A 16,541-nucleotide genomic window follows, 5' to 3' on the forward strand; every position below is an offset into this window, starting at 1 on the left:
TGGGACTGTACTGGGCTTCTACAGATATCATACTGGGATCGTACTGGGAGTGACTGGGAGTGCACTGGGCTTGTACTGACATCATACTGGGATCATACTGCCATGCCAGGGCAGACTGTGATCGCACTGATGGACACTGGGATCATACTGGGAGTGAGCAGGAGCCTGCAGGAGGCAACTGAGACCATGTTAGGGGCAAATGGGATATACTGGGAGTGACTGGGATTATGCTGAGGATGACTGGGAGCAGCTGTGAGTAACTGGGATCATGGTGGGAGCAACTGGGAAGAACAGGGAGTGACTGCGTGCATGCTGGCGGTGACTGGAAACTGCTGGGCTTGTACTGGGATGAACTGGGATCATACTGGTAGTGACTGGCAGTGAGTGCCACTACTCTGAGGCTGACTGGGAGTGCTTGGGAGCAAATGGGATCATACTGAAAGGAACTGGAAAGATGGTGGAGAGAACTGGGGTACCCTGGGAGATACTGGGAGTGACAAGAAGGAAAGTGAGGGTGAAAGAGAGCAACTGGAACCATGTGGAGCACAACTGGTTTATTCTGGCAGAGACTGGGAGCACACTGGGCCCATATTTGGATCATACTGGGACTGACTGGACTAATACTGGGAGGAACAGAGTGTCACAGTGAGCACTCCCTGCACATCATCCCCCATACTGGGCCTGACTGGGAGCAACTGGGAGCAAATGGCATCATACTGGGACTCACTGAGTTGATTGAGGAAGTCACTGGAACCATGCTGGTGGCAGCTTGGACCAAACTGGGAGAGACTGGAAGTAAGTGGGATTATACTTCTAAAAAATGCATATTTTGTGATTGGGTTTTCGCAAATATTAAAATGAATATTATATGTCGTATGTTAGAAAGTACTGCTGTATTAATTCTCTTAAATAGTTGGTTAAATATAGATTTAGGTTATTTAAAAAATGTTAAAATAGAAACTATGCTTGGTAAGAGACTTTTTTAAAAAAAGGACTTGCAGCGAGATAGCAGTCACAGGACACCTAAATCTTTCAGGGAAAAAGAATTTAGTGCTCTCTTGTCAGAAGAAATAACTTCTTCGTGCCTCGAAGCTGCTGTTAGGTTTCAGACGAAGAAGTTGACACTGACCAGACAGAATCCTGTGTTTGAATGGAATTTATGCATCATGTATGAGGTGTATGAATATGCAACAGGCTATTGTTTTTAATGGTTAATCCTGTGTTAACAGGTGTCCTTTTTCGGGCTCGTGCTTCCCAGAAAAATGCTTCCCAGAAAAAGGTCCCCGGATGTCCGTAACTCTTTGTATTTGTTGTCTCATATTGTCCTAATTGGATTTGTCACAATTGTCATTACTCTAATATTATTACTATTTTTATAATCATTTTATTACCATTAAACTTTTAAAATTTTAAAAGCAAGTGATTGGCGTTTTTCACAATTTGGTAGCAGAGGATGGTTACTAACACCTCGCTGCCGGTGCTTTAGGAGAGTCAGAGTGGGGAAGGCGCGCCCTGCCCCGTTGGCAGCCTCGCTCTGTCTCCCCTGGGGCGACCGACAGACGCAGGTTATGGTGGACAAAAGGAGACAATAAAACAAAGAGAAGGGAAAAGGCTCCCTACAACCACGGTAATTGGCCCCCTAAGAGTAGTAATGTGCACGAAGAACCCGGGAAGAAAAAGGGATTGGTAAGTATTTCTCAGGGGGGCAGGTACAGGGGGATGAATGTGTGTGAATGAGAGGAGGGCTGGTTGTCCCAGACCTGCCAAGTGAGTGCTGGAGTCTCCCACGCTGCGTTTCCAACTTTCCTCAAGGGAAGCAGCCAGTAAAGAGACACAGCGAGTGAGAAGAGGAGTGAGAGAATCCCCCGGGGTAACTGGGACTGGGTCTCAGAGAGGGGCTGGACCCCTCGGAGCAAGGGAGCAGAGGAGTTTCCGAGCCAAATCCACTAGGAAATGGGACAAAAGGGAACCCTAAAACTTCTGCTGGTTTGAGGGATAAGAGAGCCCAAGAGCATCCAGAATTAAAACCTGCTGCGTTGAAGAATTAACATTCTAAGAGCATTCACGGTTGAGCAAAATTCTGCTAGATTGAGGATATGCTCAAGAGCATCTGGGATTGGACAGCGCAGCTGGGTTGAGGGATATCCAAGAGTACCAGGACTGGCCAGAAACACCTAAACTTGTAATAGGTGATGTGAAAGTGTAGTATATGGTACAGATAATTCATGCTATTAATGTATAAAATATAGTAACATCCACATTATGTCTTTTCACCATCCCGGCCAGGAGCAGTGTGTTATTCATATACATCTAGTTCCTGGACTTGGTTGAGATAAACATCGGGGTTTTTAATGAAAGAATAGAAGCTTCCAGGGCGATAATCGCTGCCTTCCCCGGGTCACCAGGTCCAGCCAAGAGCGATTAACGCCTCGACATTACAGCCACCACAATGATCCACAGCCCCACCCTGATGCATGTGAATGCTGACTTCCCCGGAGTCTACTGACAACATCAGACACCGGGACTGAGTCTTTGTCCACCTCTGCACAGGTAAAGCCAAGGTTATGCATGGGAAGAGACACAAAGAACATTCGGTCATCTCTGCCTCGAGCAGAATAAACTGTAAAAGAACTCGCTGCGTCAGGCAGCATTTGTGAACAGGGGGAGACTCTGACATTTGCAGGTCAGATCCGTGTTCACCCAGCACCGAACCCGGGCTCGACGCTCACCCTTGGCTGTGCTGGTTTTGACAACCGAACTTCAGTCTCACAGACAAATTAAAAAAACTTTGCTAAATTTTCCTATAAGTTTGGCTCTCGATTTCATCATTTATAACAAAAGGTACCTTATTGTTGTCTTGTTGTGTGTGAGAGTGAGTCACACACTAAATCAGCCCTTCCCGGGCGGGTGGGAAGGGGGGCTGCGGAAAGAGGAGTGTGTGACCCACAAATAAGCCATTGTTCTCCTGGCGTGTGGGGGCTGTGGCATAAGGTACAGGTGACCTGCAAACGGGCCATTGTCCCCAGGGCCTGTGAGGGGGCCGTGGCTAAAGAGTGTGAGTGACACACAAATCAGCCCCACAGGGGAACGGCACCGGAGGCAGCAGAGTCAGGGCCCTCCCAGGAGGCCCGGAGATACTGAGACCCAGAGGCCACCCCAAGGCCAGGGGGGGCCACAGGGAGCCGCGATTCTCTGTCAACAGGGATCCACTCTGTGTCCTGAGGGCGGGAATGAATGTGTGGAAGTGAGTGAGAAATAAAAGTGAGCGAATGTAGATGAATGAAAGTATAGGTAATGTAGATTCTGTATTTTAAGCTTCACTATATCTCCTTGGAGGGAGGTGTATTGGACTGAAAGTAGTGTGAGGAAAACCTTTTTTATTTTTGTGTGTGTAGTTGAAAGAAAAGTGGTATTTAGGTTGTTAGTGAATGTGAAAAACAGAGGCAGAAGATGAATAGATAAGATCTTGAAAAATGAGACAGAAAACCAGTAAGTAGGATACAGGGAAAAAAAAGAAAAAATAATCCTTTGGGAGTTATGTTAGCTAACAGAGATACACCTCCTTGCAAAACGAGAAAATACAGGGTATGTAGTAGTCGATGGGAAAAACATGCAAACTAGAGAAAAAGGGAAATTAACCTTAAACTAGTAAGCTCAAACTTGTGAATTATATACTTTAAAAAGAGCACTAGAATATTTAACACAAAATAAAAGAACTATATATACTGATTCAAGGTATGCCTTTGGAGTAGTACATAGCTTTAAAACATTTGGAAAGGAAAAAGATTACTTAATTCAAGAAGAAAAGGATTAGTACATGAGGAACTTACTTTAGAGGCATTACAATCAACTAAAAGAGATAGCTATAGTACATATTAGGGACCTCCAAAAGGGAAAGACCCCAGAAAGAGGAGGAAATAAATTGGCAGGCAGATCACAAAGCTAAGGATGCAGCAGAAAATGGAGCTGAAAGAGTTACGTTAATATTAACTCCAAACGAGGAAAAAATGGAAATTCCAAAGTTTAGGTTAGCAGAGAAAAAAGAATTAAACAAGACAGGAAGTGAACAAGATAAATCAGGGAAATGGAAACCTCTTGATGGAAGACAATTACCTAATAAAATGTGCTTACTAGGAAAATATCAGAAGAAATGCATCAGAAAATGCACTGGGGTACTCAAGCTTTGTGTGATCATTTTTTAAGGAACTATGGGTGCACTGGGAGTTTTGGATTTAGGATGTATCGGTAATTTGCCAAAGGATAAATAAAAAGGTGATGAGGAAAACAACATTAGGAGGTCCTGAGTTAGCTCGTTGGCCATTTCAAAGTATCCAAGCCGAAGTTTAGATTTTTCAGCTTGTGGGTTTATTTGTAAAAAAACCCCATTTAATCTAGAAGAAAGAGAATATGCCATACGTTAGACAGGAGATTTTAGGAGAATAAAAGTCTTAAAAGTATCAGAAATAACCGAGACAAAACAAGAAAAGAAAACGGGGAAATAAAAGGAAGGGGAAGAAGAGGAAAAATCAGAAAGAGAGTGGGATCCTCTGCAGCTCTTGCCCCCTCCGTTCGCGGCCCAGGCGCCTGTCCCGGTTCCCGGCTCGCTGCCCGCCTCAGCTCCGCCTGCCCCGCTTTCCATCCCAGGTGCGGCCTCACTGCCCAGGGCAGCTCCACCTGCCCCGGCGCTGTCGCTCAATTTGTGTGCCCTGCTCCCACTGCCTGGCCCGCGGCCGCTCTGCCGCCCATGCTGGGCAAGATGGGGGTTGCTCTGTCCTGCCGCCTGCTCCGAGCTCACCGCGCCCACCGCACCCAGGGCGGGTCCCAGCCATCCCATCCCCGCCTGCCCTGCCCGTGCCACCTGCGCTGGGCACTGCCGCTGCTGCCGGGCTCTCCCACCTGCCTTTGCTCTGCCGGCAGCTGCCGGATCAGCCGCCATCAGCCATGTGGGGGCTGCCCACGCTCCGCCTCGGGCTCCACGGGAAGATCCCCCTCTGCCGATTCCGGCAGCAGACCCTGCCCACACTCCCACCGAGCCTCGGCGGGATATCCTCCCCGAGGATATCAGAGCCCCGTCCTGCTCTGAGTTACGTCCCCTTGGTAACGACAGCTCCGGCTGCTCAGGGAAACTCTCTCTCTCTACAGGAAGCACCTTATTGAAACACTAGGAGCCCATTTAAAAGGCAGCCTTCTCCAAATTCTTTCCCAAAACACGAGAGAAAGGCTATAGAAGGTAAAAAAGTGAAAGAGTTGGATGAAGGGATTGCTCTATTTCCCTTCAGAGAGGTTCCCATGGGAGGGATGCGCTGCCCCGCGCCGCGGGAGCCACCAGCGCCCCTGCCGGCCGTGCCCGGAACTGCACCCAAGGGGAAAGCGCCGCAGCCCAAAGGCCGGGACTGGCTCCGGGCTCCGTTTGCTGTCAGTGCCGCAGCTGTTGCTGTTTGTTTGCTTTATTGTACACACTAGTAAAGAACTGGTATTCCTGCTCCCATATCTTTGCCTGAGAGCCCCTTGATTTCACTATTCTAAAAATTAAGAGGGAGGGGGTTTGCATTCTCCATTCCAAGAGAGGCTTTTTCTGCCTTCCCGAGCAGAAACCTCTCTTGTAAAGCAAGACAAGCACCCACAGGCACTGAGGGGGCTGCAGGAGGGGCACAACAAGGCCCTGCAGCACTTGGGCACAAAGGCACAGCAGGCGAATGCAAGAAGGGAGCAGCAAAAGGCCAAGCTGAAGGCAAAGGCCAGGGCACAGTTCCTACAGCCCCTGAAGGATCAACCCCAGGGCCCAAGGGGACCCCAGCACCCAGGGCACGGGCTCGGCCACAAGCACCTGGCACAGGCATTGCCCTCCTCGGAAGGGGAGAGCCCACCCAAACAGCCCCTGGCAAGGAACCAGGGCTCCAGCTGCAGGGCACAAGGACACTGCAAGCACAGACAGCAGCACCCTCAGCACCAGCAAGTCCACCCCTTGATGGACATGGATTGGCAGGGCTGGCACAGCTCCCATCACACCAGGGACCCTCCACACTGCAGCCCTTGAGAACATTCAGGGTGGGTCTGCATTGAGAGGAGGCATTTCCTGATGGACACAGGGACCTCTCAATCCACTCTGAATCTTAGACCTAAGTGGGGGAAATGCCAAAAATGTCTCTGATTATTCAGGGGATAAGTGGGAAAGATGTGTGGTTTTATTCAACCACTGTTAGCAGAAGTGGGAGATGGATCTGAAACGCATGAAGTTTTATCCGCTCCTAATTGTTATCATGATTTACTGGGAAGGCATTTGATCGCTAAACTCGTAACTCAAAGTAATATTATAAAAAGTGATACAAAGGCCAGTTCTGTTGTACCTCTATGCCAAATGTCAGGCACGGCCTATGCTGAAGTGAACCCAGAAATGTGGGCAGCCCCAGGGAAAGAGGGAAAATTAGATATGGAGCCTATACAAATTACTTTAAAGCAACCAGGACAAGAAATACCCTGTTCCAAGAGACGGAAGGAAGGGCTCGCAGCCTGGTATTGAGTCCCTCTTAAAGGCAGGGCTTTTGGAGCCAAGGATGCCTCCCTAGAACACTCCTATCCTGCCAGTCAAACTGGATGGATGGACACAAGGAGGAAACACAGAATTTTCAAGTGTTAAAATGAAGATTAACTAAGGTGTCTGGCCTGGGCCTTCCAGACAGGTTAAAACTATTTGAATTATAGGTGGATGCGTAACAGGGTCTTGCCAAAGGAATTCTTGTGCTAAAATATTTAACTCTATATAAGATCTCCTACAGTTCAAGTCTGGCATCAAGTTAAAGGTCTGACAACCAAAAGAGCCTCTAAATGGATGAGCAGGGCTTGGTTATTACAGTATGAAACTTGTTCAATGGCACAGGAGGATGCAGAACTGAGGACAGGGCAAGGGTTTAACCCAGCCTCCTGTTTGAACAGCCTGGAGAGGGGCTGGCAAGGAACCCAGGACTGCACTCAAGGGACAGAGCTCCAGACCCAGGCTGGGACACATTGATGATGGGACATTCCCTGATGATGGGACATTCCCTGGCCTGAGGGAGAAACTGTGTTTGTGGATGGCTCTGCAAGGGCAGCAGAAGGGAAAAGAGCTACAAGACAGGCTGTTATTAAGGAAGGGCAATCAGACACTGCGCAGGTCACCGCCCCATGCTCAGCTCAACCCGCGCAGCTGTGGGTGCTTGTGAGAGCCTGGCACTGAAATGCCCTGAGCAGGAAGGCTTCAATATCTTCTGCTGACACCATGGCACCTAACAGGGGGGCAAAAGCAATTCTCACTGCTTCAGCAACCACTGCAGCAGATATCAAGGCACATTCTCCCACAGCAAGCTGGGCTGGCACACAGCCTGCCCTGGCACTCTGCTGCTGCCAACACCCAGCCAGGACATCGGCTCCTGCCTAAGGAGTGCAAAGCAGCACCACTGGTGGCCAAGGGGCCCATGCCAAGTGTCCCTGAGGCCAGAAACAGCCGCCGCCACAGCTCAACACGGGGGGACCCCTCAGCCTGGCCTCAAGGGCTCTGAAGCCCCGGAGATTTGCACTTCCCGCCTGCAGCAGGAGGATGGGAGGCCGCCCCTGAGCCTGCCCTGAAGGCAACGCAGCAGCAGCCAGGGCTCCACAGCGGGCCAAGCCCCTGCGCCTGCCCACAGATCCTCGCCTGGAATCCTCTGCAATCCTGGCCACCCTCCTCTGCCATCTCCAGCCACTGGGGCCAAGCCTTGCTGCCACTGCTGCAGCTTCAGCGCTGCCTGGGCCTGCACTGCCACAGCTGCTGGGGAACACCAGGGCACAATTCCACTCTGGGGCTCACTGACACCCACACTCTGGCCTGCCTGCCATTGCACTGCTGCAAAATATACCATGTTTCGGTTCTTTTAAATCTTATTCCTCTGCTCAGGCTTGGTTTGTCTGTGCCTTGGGGAAATGAATTTTTCAGGTTCTATTTAAGGGATGTTACACCACTCAATAGAGATGAGTTTAACATCTCAACAGACTGGGAACAGCTCAAAAGACACCCACAGAGATAACGACCAGCAACAAAACATCAACATTGCCCAGCAGCAGGAAGTGAAGCTTCATTCCAGGCAGCCTGCAGAGGAGCTTTAAAAATGGAAATTAACACTGCCGGCAAAATGCACCTGGGTCTCTTGCCCGGGGCAGGAATTGGGCTGATTCCCTCTGCCCCTCACCCCAAGCTCTGCCTGCTGGCACTGATGGAATTTGCACAGCTCAAGGCAGAGCCCAGGGGGAGGATATCTGACCCTGCAACACAAACGGGTGAAGCTGCAAAGGGAAACAGCACATGGAGAATGTTGGGAAAACTTCACTATAAATAATTGGGGGGAATCATCCCTCTGCCCACTCCAACGTGCTGGCACTGTCTGTGTTATATAGGGTATATTAGAGCAGTGGGGGTTTTTTGCTACCAAAAATTCAGGGAAATCAGTTGGGAATCCAAGGATTTGATTATTTATTTAGAGAAAAGCAGTCAATTGATGCAGCCCTGGCTGGAGAGAGCAGCCAAAAAGGGGGAAAAGGTGACCGGCCAGGAAAACAAATCCTACAAGACCATCGACCAGGCCCTGGGAACCCGAACCAATTCATATCAGGAGCCACAGAACCCATTTCTCATTTCAATTGCATCACTAGATTACAAGCTGCCCTCGCTATAATAACCAACCAGACAGCTCCAGCTCCTGACCTTCCTGCCGACCAATCCACTGAAATGAGGAACAGAACAGTTCACCATGGGATGGGATCAGATCATCTGTTAGCAGAAAAAGGAGGAGTTTGTGGAAAATTAAATGGCTCATACTGCTGTTGGCAAAGAGATGACAAAGGAAAAGTGGTGAAAAAAAAAAAAACAACACCAGAAACAAAAAAGCATCTCATGTATTGGTCCATACATGGAAATGATGGGAATGGGACACGGTTTTGTGGCTCCCTGGCAGACCATGGGTTAAACGAATGCTGTTTCTCCTCGGATGTGCTACAGCAACTCTCATCTTTTTACCATGCTCCACAGCTTGAGAGTGCAGCTCATTCAGTAGGTGAGCGAGGCACCAGGGATTTGTAGATAAGGAAGTAACTGGGCGAAACCACCAGCTGCAATAAATGTTACTAATTAAAATGGACTGCTGCTCACACAAAGTCCCGCTAAATTCCTGAACTTCCAGAAGAACAAGGATTTAACAGAGCCATGAATATCGGCTGTTATACAAAAGTGGGGGTGCACATTAACGAGGACATGCCGTTGGCCGATCGGAAAGTCTGAACCTTCCAAGCACCTCAGGCAGTGGGCAAAGGGAGAGGGAGATGAGGCCGGGAAAATGAGAATAAAAAGGAGTCTGCGAACTACAACAATGGAAGAGAGCGCAAGGCAAATGCCCCACGGCCTCTCCCTCTGCCCAGCAATAAAGTCACTTTTACAGGACTCCTCTGTCTCCTCTGCGCACAGAAACCTCCGGCCACGCGAATTTCCCCGCACATCCCCGGGCACGGGGCAGCCCCCTCTGTCCCAGCCACAGCAACCGGGCCGAGCCAGCGCTGCTCCGGCAGCGGCTCCTGCCGAGGCAGCGGCCGCAAGGAGACCGCGGGCAGCCGCTCCCGCAGCGCCCTCACGCCAGCGGCAACACGGGCCGGACACGGCACAACCAACCCGCCCGAGCCCCCTGCCGCCCCCGAGGCCCGCAGACAGCCCCGAGCCCCCGCACAACCCAGCGCGGTTCCCACCTGCGCTGCGGCCGCCTCCGAGCTCCGCCGCCGCCTCACCGCGCTCCGACCGCCGCCGCCGCTCCCGGGACCGCACACAGGCTCGGACAATGGCGGCGCTTCCAGCAACCGCCGCCCTCAGCCCGCCCCCGGGGCCCTGCCCCGCCCCGCTCCCACCAATCAGCGCGCCCCAACCACGACTGACGGCACCATCGCCCAATCGCCGCCAGGGGCGGGCTCTGCACACGGCACAGCCCCGCCCCGCGCTCTCAGGGCCCCCCGGGCTGCGTGAGGGCAGAGCCGGAGAGCAGGAGGAGGGATGGAGCAGGAGGAGCATGTGTTGCTGCCCGCGGATCCCGCAGTGCCCCGGGTCGGGACCAGCTCCGTGCCCCGCTCCAGTTCCACCTCCCGTTGGACGATCCGCGCTGGATAATCCCGAGTGACCTCCAGGGTCACAGCTCCCCGTGTTGGGAACACTCCTGGCTGCGGGTTCCACATCTTCCCGGCCCCCCTGGGGACACCTCGATGTAGGCCGGGGGATCCCCGCTACTTTTCCTGTTTCTGCTCCTCTCCTCATCTCCCCCTTCTCTTCCACCCGCCTCTCCCTCCCGGTTCAATCGCTCCTCCCGCTCCTCCTCCCCCCTCCTTCCCCTCATCTCTCTCTCACGTCCCCCCCTCCATCGTCATTCTCCTTCGTCCTCTTCCTCCTCCCGCTACCCCCGGGCCCAGCCCCCACCCTTTGTCCCCCTCCCTTTGCCCAAATCCGTCCCATCGCCCGCCCCCCAAAACCCTCCCCATCACCCCCAATAAACGGCCCCGGGCCCAACTGGGAAGCTTTACTGGGAGCACTGGGAGCAGGCACTGGGCGGGGGCAGAGCGCCAGCGGGGCTGGGGGGGCACACGGGACTCCAACAAAATCAGCGGAGCGGGGACGGAGCGGGGGGTCCCGGCCGGGCCCGAGCGCACGGGGAGGGGCTGCGGCCGCCGCCGGCTCAGGAGCTCTGTGGGCAGAGAAAAGGGGGTGACACCGGGCTGGGGGCCCCGGCGAGAGCGCACACGCTCCGCTACGGGGGGGACGCCACCCCCGGCACCCGCCCTGACCTTCTTGCGCAGGGAGAAGCCGAGCCCCAGCGCCAGGAAGACGAAGCCCAAGACGAAGCCCCCAATCCCCATCAATATCTTGATGCGGGCGGCGTCCGGCGGCATCTCTGGGGGGTCCGCAGGGCTCAGCCCCCCCAAAACCTCTCAGCGACACACCAAGGCGCTCCGAGCGCCCCCTCCAGGCTGATTTCCGTCCCTCCCACTCGCATCCAGCATACTCCAAACCCCCTGCCCTTTGCACCCAGCGCCCACAAACTCCCTCCCAGTCACACCCAGAGCCTCCCCAACCCCATCCCACCCTCCCCAGAATCCCCCAAACCCCTTCCCCGCCCTTGCCTAGGCCCCAGCCCCTCTCCCAGTCCCAGCCCGGCTCTCTCCAGCTCCCTCCCAGTGGCTCTGCCAGCGCCCCCAGGGGCTCCCCCGTACCCCAGTGCCACCTCAGGGGCTGCTCCAGGCTGACGTGCTCCACCTGGCAGCTGTAGCTGAGCCCGCACCGGGGGGGAGGTTTCCAGCAGCACCAGCAGCTGGTAGGTCCAGTCCCCGTTGGGGACCACGTCGGTGGCCACCACGTGCTCCGAGAGCTCCTGCTGGCCCTGGAACCACCTCACCTGGATGGCAGCAGGGTAGAAATCCATCACGGAGCAGAGCAGGCGGCCGGGGCCGGGCTGGGAGCTCGAGGGGGGCACCAGCGAGATGGACACGCTGGGGGACACTGGGAGAGACAGGGAGAGAGAGCGGGGACACACTGGGATCAGCTGGGGGACACTGGGAGAGAGAAGGGAGGGCTGGGAATGGACTGAAATGGACACGGAATGACAGGGAATGGATTGGGGAACGTGGTGGGAGGGACTGGGGATGGGCTCGGATGGATTGGGAATGTGCTCGGAGGGAGTGGGAGAGACTGGGAAGGAGTTGGGTGACAGATGGGAAGGAATGGGGGAACTGGGAGAGAGGGAGGAGGTCTAAGAGTGAACTTTGAATGAACTGGGAAGAGACTGGGAATGGACTGGGAGAGACTGGGGAGGAACTGGGCATGGTCTTGGAGGGACTGGAATGGCACTGGGAGGGATCTTGGTGGCACAGGGAGGAACTGGGAATGAAGTGCGCGGCACTGGGAGGGCGAGTCCGGCGCGAGGCACTCTTTGCTGCGGGTCTGCCTAGCAACAGATGAGTCATGAACACGATGCCATTTCATTGGTTGAGAAGTGTCAACTTTACGGGTCGCTGAAATGGACGCGCGGGGGGGCACCGGGAGGGACTGGGAGGATCTGGAAACCCCGGGGGTCGGCACAAGGAGGGCTGAGGGCTCTGGGCCGATGCCCAGGGAGATTTTGAGGGGCTCCAGGGTCACTGGCAGGGCAGGCCCCGAGGGGACGCGCTCTCCCTCGTGCTCACCTCGGCTCTCCGTGATGAACCGGGTAAAGTTCTTGTACCAGCACCGGCAGAACCAGTCAACCGCAGTCCGTCTGTCCTCCATGAATACCGCGTTGCTGTTCCAGCGCTTGGCCAACTTCTCCCCATAGCGGGTGAACCCCACAAAGTGCCCCACGTCGCTGTTGAACTTTATGAACTGATCGCGATTGTAGATGGATCTCTGGACGTACTTCACCTTCTCCGTGTCGTTACTGAAGTAACACTCGGACTTTGTCATCCTCTGGAACATCCCTGAGTGTGCAGGACACAGGACAGGGGGTGCCAACCCACCACCCTCTCCCAGCATCCCCAGAGCTCCGGGCCCACCCCGGATCCCCACTCCGCACCCCCTGTGCCCCACGGCTGCCATGGGACCCTCCTGCCCGCGCTGCTGCTTCCTCTTTGCCGCCCTTCCCCCATTTCCCCTTCCACATCGTCTCCCCTCTCACCTCCGGCCGCCCCCCAAATCACTTTTGGGGTCCCATTTCCCCATTTTCCCACAAATTCCCCAATCCCCAGCCCCCTCCCGCTCAGATATGGTGTCCCACCTCCGCTTTTGCCCCTTCCCCACCCTCTCCCACCGCTCCCTCTCCTCCCCCCACCCCTCAATCCCTCTCGCTCTCCCTTAGGGGGTCCCCTCCTCCTGCCCTTCCATTACGGGTTCCCCCCTTCGCCCCCTTTTCCCCCTTCTCCCCCCCTCTCCCAGCGTCTCCCGCCCCCCCCTCACCCGAGAGCTCCGCACCCGCAGCCGGAGGGGCTCCCAGCACCACCAGTGCCACCAGCAGGGCCCCAGCTGCCGCCCCTCGCCCCATGGCCGGGGCCGGGCAGGGAGCAGCAGCCCCAAAGCAGCCGCGCTGCGCTGGGAGCGCCAGTCCGGAGCAGGGCGGGCTCGGCAGCGCCGCGCGCTCTCATTGGCTGCCGCCGCTTCAGGGGAGAGACGGGCCACGGGCTCTGCCCGGCAACCGATGAGGCAATCCAACGCCCCGAGCTCTCATTGGCTAAGATGCCGCCTGCCTGCGCTCCCATTGGCTCAGGCCTTTCCGGGCCCCTGCAGCCCCGGGCTGGGGGTTTTTTGGCGAGGGGGAACCTTGGGGCGGTGGGCAGCTGGATGCGGGATAGAGAGGAGCGGGCTGTGGTGGACAATCAAAGCCGCTCATTTCACATTTAACCCCATTGTTTGGGTTACTGAGCTCGTTCAGGATTTTCTGCTCGGATCCCTTTGTCCCGCTGTCCTGGTTTGAAAAGGAAGTGAGATTTTTGGGATGTTGTGATCAAACCAGTGTTCAGATTTGAATAATGGCACCTGGTGTGGCCCCTGAGGACATGGATTCACCTCTGAGCACACAGGGGGTTAAAAGCAGAGAACTCCCAGGGGAAGCTCTCTTGGTTCCGTGGGTGAAAGGTTCAGAGCTGCCCTGCCCGGCTGCGGGCTGGGTGCGGGAGGGGAAGCCATGCGGCCGGGTGAGGGGAGCCGGGCCTTGGACAGAGAAGGGAGGTGAAGGCCCCTGCAGGATGGAAGGGTGGAGGAGCACTGAGAGGCATCGGGCAGCGGCCACAGAGAGAGGGAGAGACGGTGTCTGTGCCTGTGCCACCTTGAAATTTGCCATCTTGTGCTGGCAGCACAGCCACGAAGGAGAAGGGGTGCAGAGAGAAGGTGCCCGGCAGGGCCAGCGTGGGAGCTCTGGGCAGGCAGAGCCCGAGATTTTAACCCTTTTCTTGGATGATGGAAACCTTACAAATGCTGATCCTCCTGGAGCTGAATGAGAAGAGAGATAGGAATGAGATAAGAGGAGATGGTCCACAAGAGAAGTTGAGAAGAATCCTAGGCGGGAGATGATGGAGTGGCCTTTGGCTGGACTTTTCTTGCATAGCCACGGACAGAACCATTTTTCCTGTGGCACAGAGACTGCATTTAGGGGACAGGCAATGGCTCGGAGCCAAGAGAGTGCAGGGATGTGATGTGAAGGAGTGGCATGAACAGAGACGGATGAGGAGGGTGGTGGTGCCCTCTGCCTTCAGTGAGGAAGAAGATCTTTGTTCTTGAGACCCCTCGGCCCCGGGCAGTGAATTTGGGAGGGACAGGTGTCCCAAAAGTGAGAGACTGTGTTCATTTTTGGAACTGGGCAAAGCATCCTTAAAAGAGGAACCCCAGAAGCAGCTCTGGTGTGTGTGCAGTGGTGAGAGCACTGGGCATGGAAGGAAGATGTCACCATGGGAAATGATTTCCAGGCTGTGCCATGTGTGACATGAAAACACAAGAGGTCTCAACTCTGTTTCTTGGGAAAGCCTGTGGCACAAGAGGGACTCCTCTCTCCTTGATGAACTGAGAATTGATTATCTGAGAGGTGGTAACTGGATTGAGAATCTAAGGTTTTATCTCATTGTGCTGTGGTGGAAATTGTTAGGAGGAGGAGGAATGTTTTGGAAGGTTTCCATTCTGAGTTCTATGCATGTTCCTTTTTACATACAGTTGTAGGTTAATAATTCCTTTTTTTAAATTCATTTCTAAGCTGGAGCCTCTTTGCTGTATTTCTGGTCCCATCTCACAGTAGACACTGGGGAGAATATATTTTCATGGGGGCACTGTCATTATGCCAGCATCAAACCATGACAAAGTCATGTTCTCCAGAAACAACTTATTTTAAGTTATTCACCATGCATTGATCAGTTTAAAAACTGGGGAGTTGTGGAGTGCCTCTGTTCCTAAGGGACAGGAATTTGGTCTCACCCTCCTTGTGTTGCTGAGAACTCCTCCCTCGCCACGAACCCCAACTCCCTTCAGGGATCCCCTATAAAAACCCCCTGCCCTGCCTTTGCCTGGTCCTTCATCCCCATCCTGCCCCTCCTGCCCGGGGGTCAGGAATGGATTCTGGAGCTTTCTGGAACCAGGACCCTTCTCGTTTGCTCCCCTGCCCGGCGCTGGCAGCTGCGCCCTCCCTGGGGACCATGAGCCCAGCTGCAACACCCCGCAACAGCAGGGACCCCAAAATCACCCCAAATCCCCCAAAAACTGGTCAGGGACCCCAAAATCACTCCAAATCCCCAAACTCCAGTCAGGGACCGTGAAATTACCCCAAAATTACCCCAAACACCCCAAACTCCGGCCAGGACCATGAAATTACCCCAAAATACCCTAAAAAAAGCCCCAAAATGCCACAAAACTCCAGTCAGGGACAACAGAATTATCCAAAAATATCCCAGAAGCCAGTCAGGGTTCCCAAAATCCCCCAAATCACCACAAAATCTGGACAGGAAACCCAAAATGACACCGAATCCCCTCAAAATTGCCCCAAATCCAGTCAGGATCCCACAGATCCCCTCAGGATCTCGTAAAATCCCCTGAGGACCCCTCAAAATCTCCCCGCAAATAACTGCAGGACTCCCCCAGATCTCCTCAGGACCCCATAATATCCCCTCAGAAATCCCCAAAACCCCCCTCAAATCCTCTCACAACCCCAATTCCCCATAGAGACCCCCCAAAAGCTCCCCAAAAACCTTCACGAGCGCCCGGTTCTCCCTCAGGACCCTCCAAAGCCCCTCACATCCCCTCAGCTGCCTCACATCCCCTCACAACGCTCCAAATCCCCTCAGGACCCGCAGTTCTCCCTCAGGACCCCCCAAAAAATTCACCCCAAACCCCTTCATGATCCCCCAGTTCAACCTCAAGAGCCCCCAAACCCCCTCACATCCCCTCACAACCTCCCAAACCCCTTCAGGACTCCACGTTGTCCCTCAGGACCCATCAAATTCTCTCAGGAGCCCCAGTTCTCCCTCACGACCTCCCAATTGTCCCTCAGATCCCCCCAGTCCCCTCAGGACCCCCAATTCTCCCTCAAGACTCCCCAGACCCCCTCAGGACCCCTCCCAATCCCTTCATAATCCCCCAACCCCTCCTAACCGCCCCCCCCGCTCCCGGTGCTGACCGCGGTCGCTGTCGCCCATCCGCGCTGCCGGGGGGGGGTCCCGGGGCTCCCTCGGCGCCCCCAAATTCCCGCCCCGCCCCGCGGCTTCAGCCCCGCTCCGCCGCCGGTGGGCTCCACCGGGACCACAATGCCCACAATGCACCGCGTTTCTACCAGAAGCGGCCGTCGATGCCGCCGCTGGGGGAACTTCCGCCAGTACTTCTGCCAGATGCGGCTTCTGATTGGTCTGCACCGCATTTGGCGCTTCTCGCCAGAGGTCTCGTGTGAGAAGCAGCGCGGCCATCTTGGTTGAGGGCAACTCTGTGGGCTCCTCAGAGCCCTCCGCATTCCCTCATAAATCCAGCCGGGAAGAACGGAATTAGTCCGCCTGGAAATGGCGGG

At 54.6% G+C, this 16,541-nt stretch overlaps 2 pseudogenes; both read right to left on the minus strand.

The window, feature by feature from the left end:
- The window catches only part of LOC141725900 (uncharacterized), a 215,890-nt pseudogene extending 205,551 nt beyond the window's left edge, over positions 1 to 10,339 (minus strand).
- Positions 10,340 to 10,715: 376 nt separating this feature from the next.
- LOC141725781 (class II histocompatibility antigen, B-L beta chain-like) lies at positions 10,716 to 16,443 on the minus strand (annotated as a pseudogene).
- Between the last annotated feature and the right edge of the window lie 98 nt (positions 16,444 to 16,541).

This window comes from Zonotrichia albicollis, chromosome 31, assembly GCF_047830755.1.
Source record: "Zonotrichia albicollis isolate bZonAlb1 chromosome 31, bZonAlb1.hap1, whole genome shotgun sequence".
In the NCBI taxonomy this organism is placed as follows: Eukaryota; Metazoa; Chordata; class Aves; order Passeriformes; family Passerellidae; genus Zonotrichia; species Zonotrichia albicollis.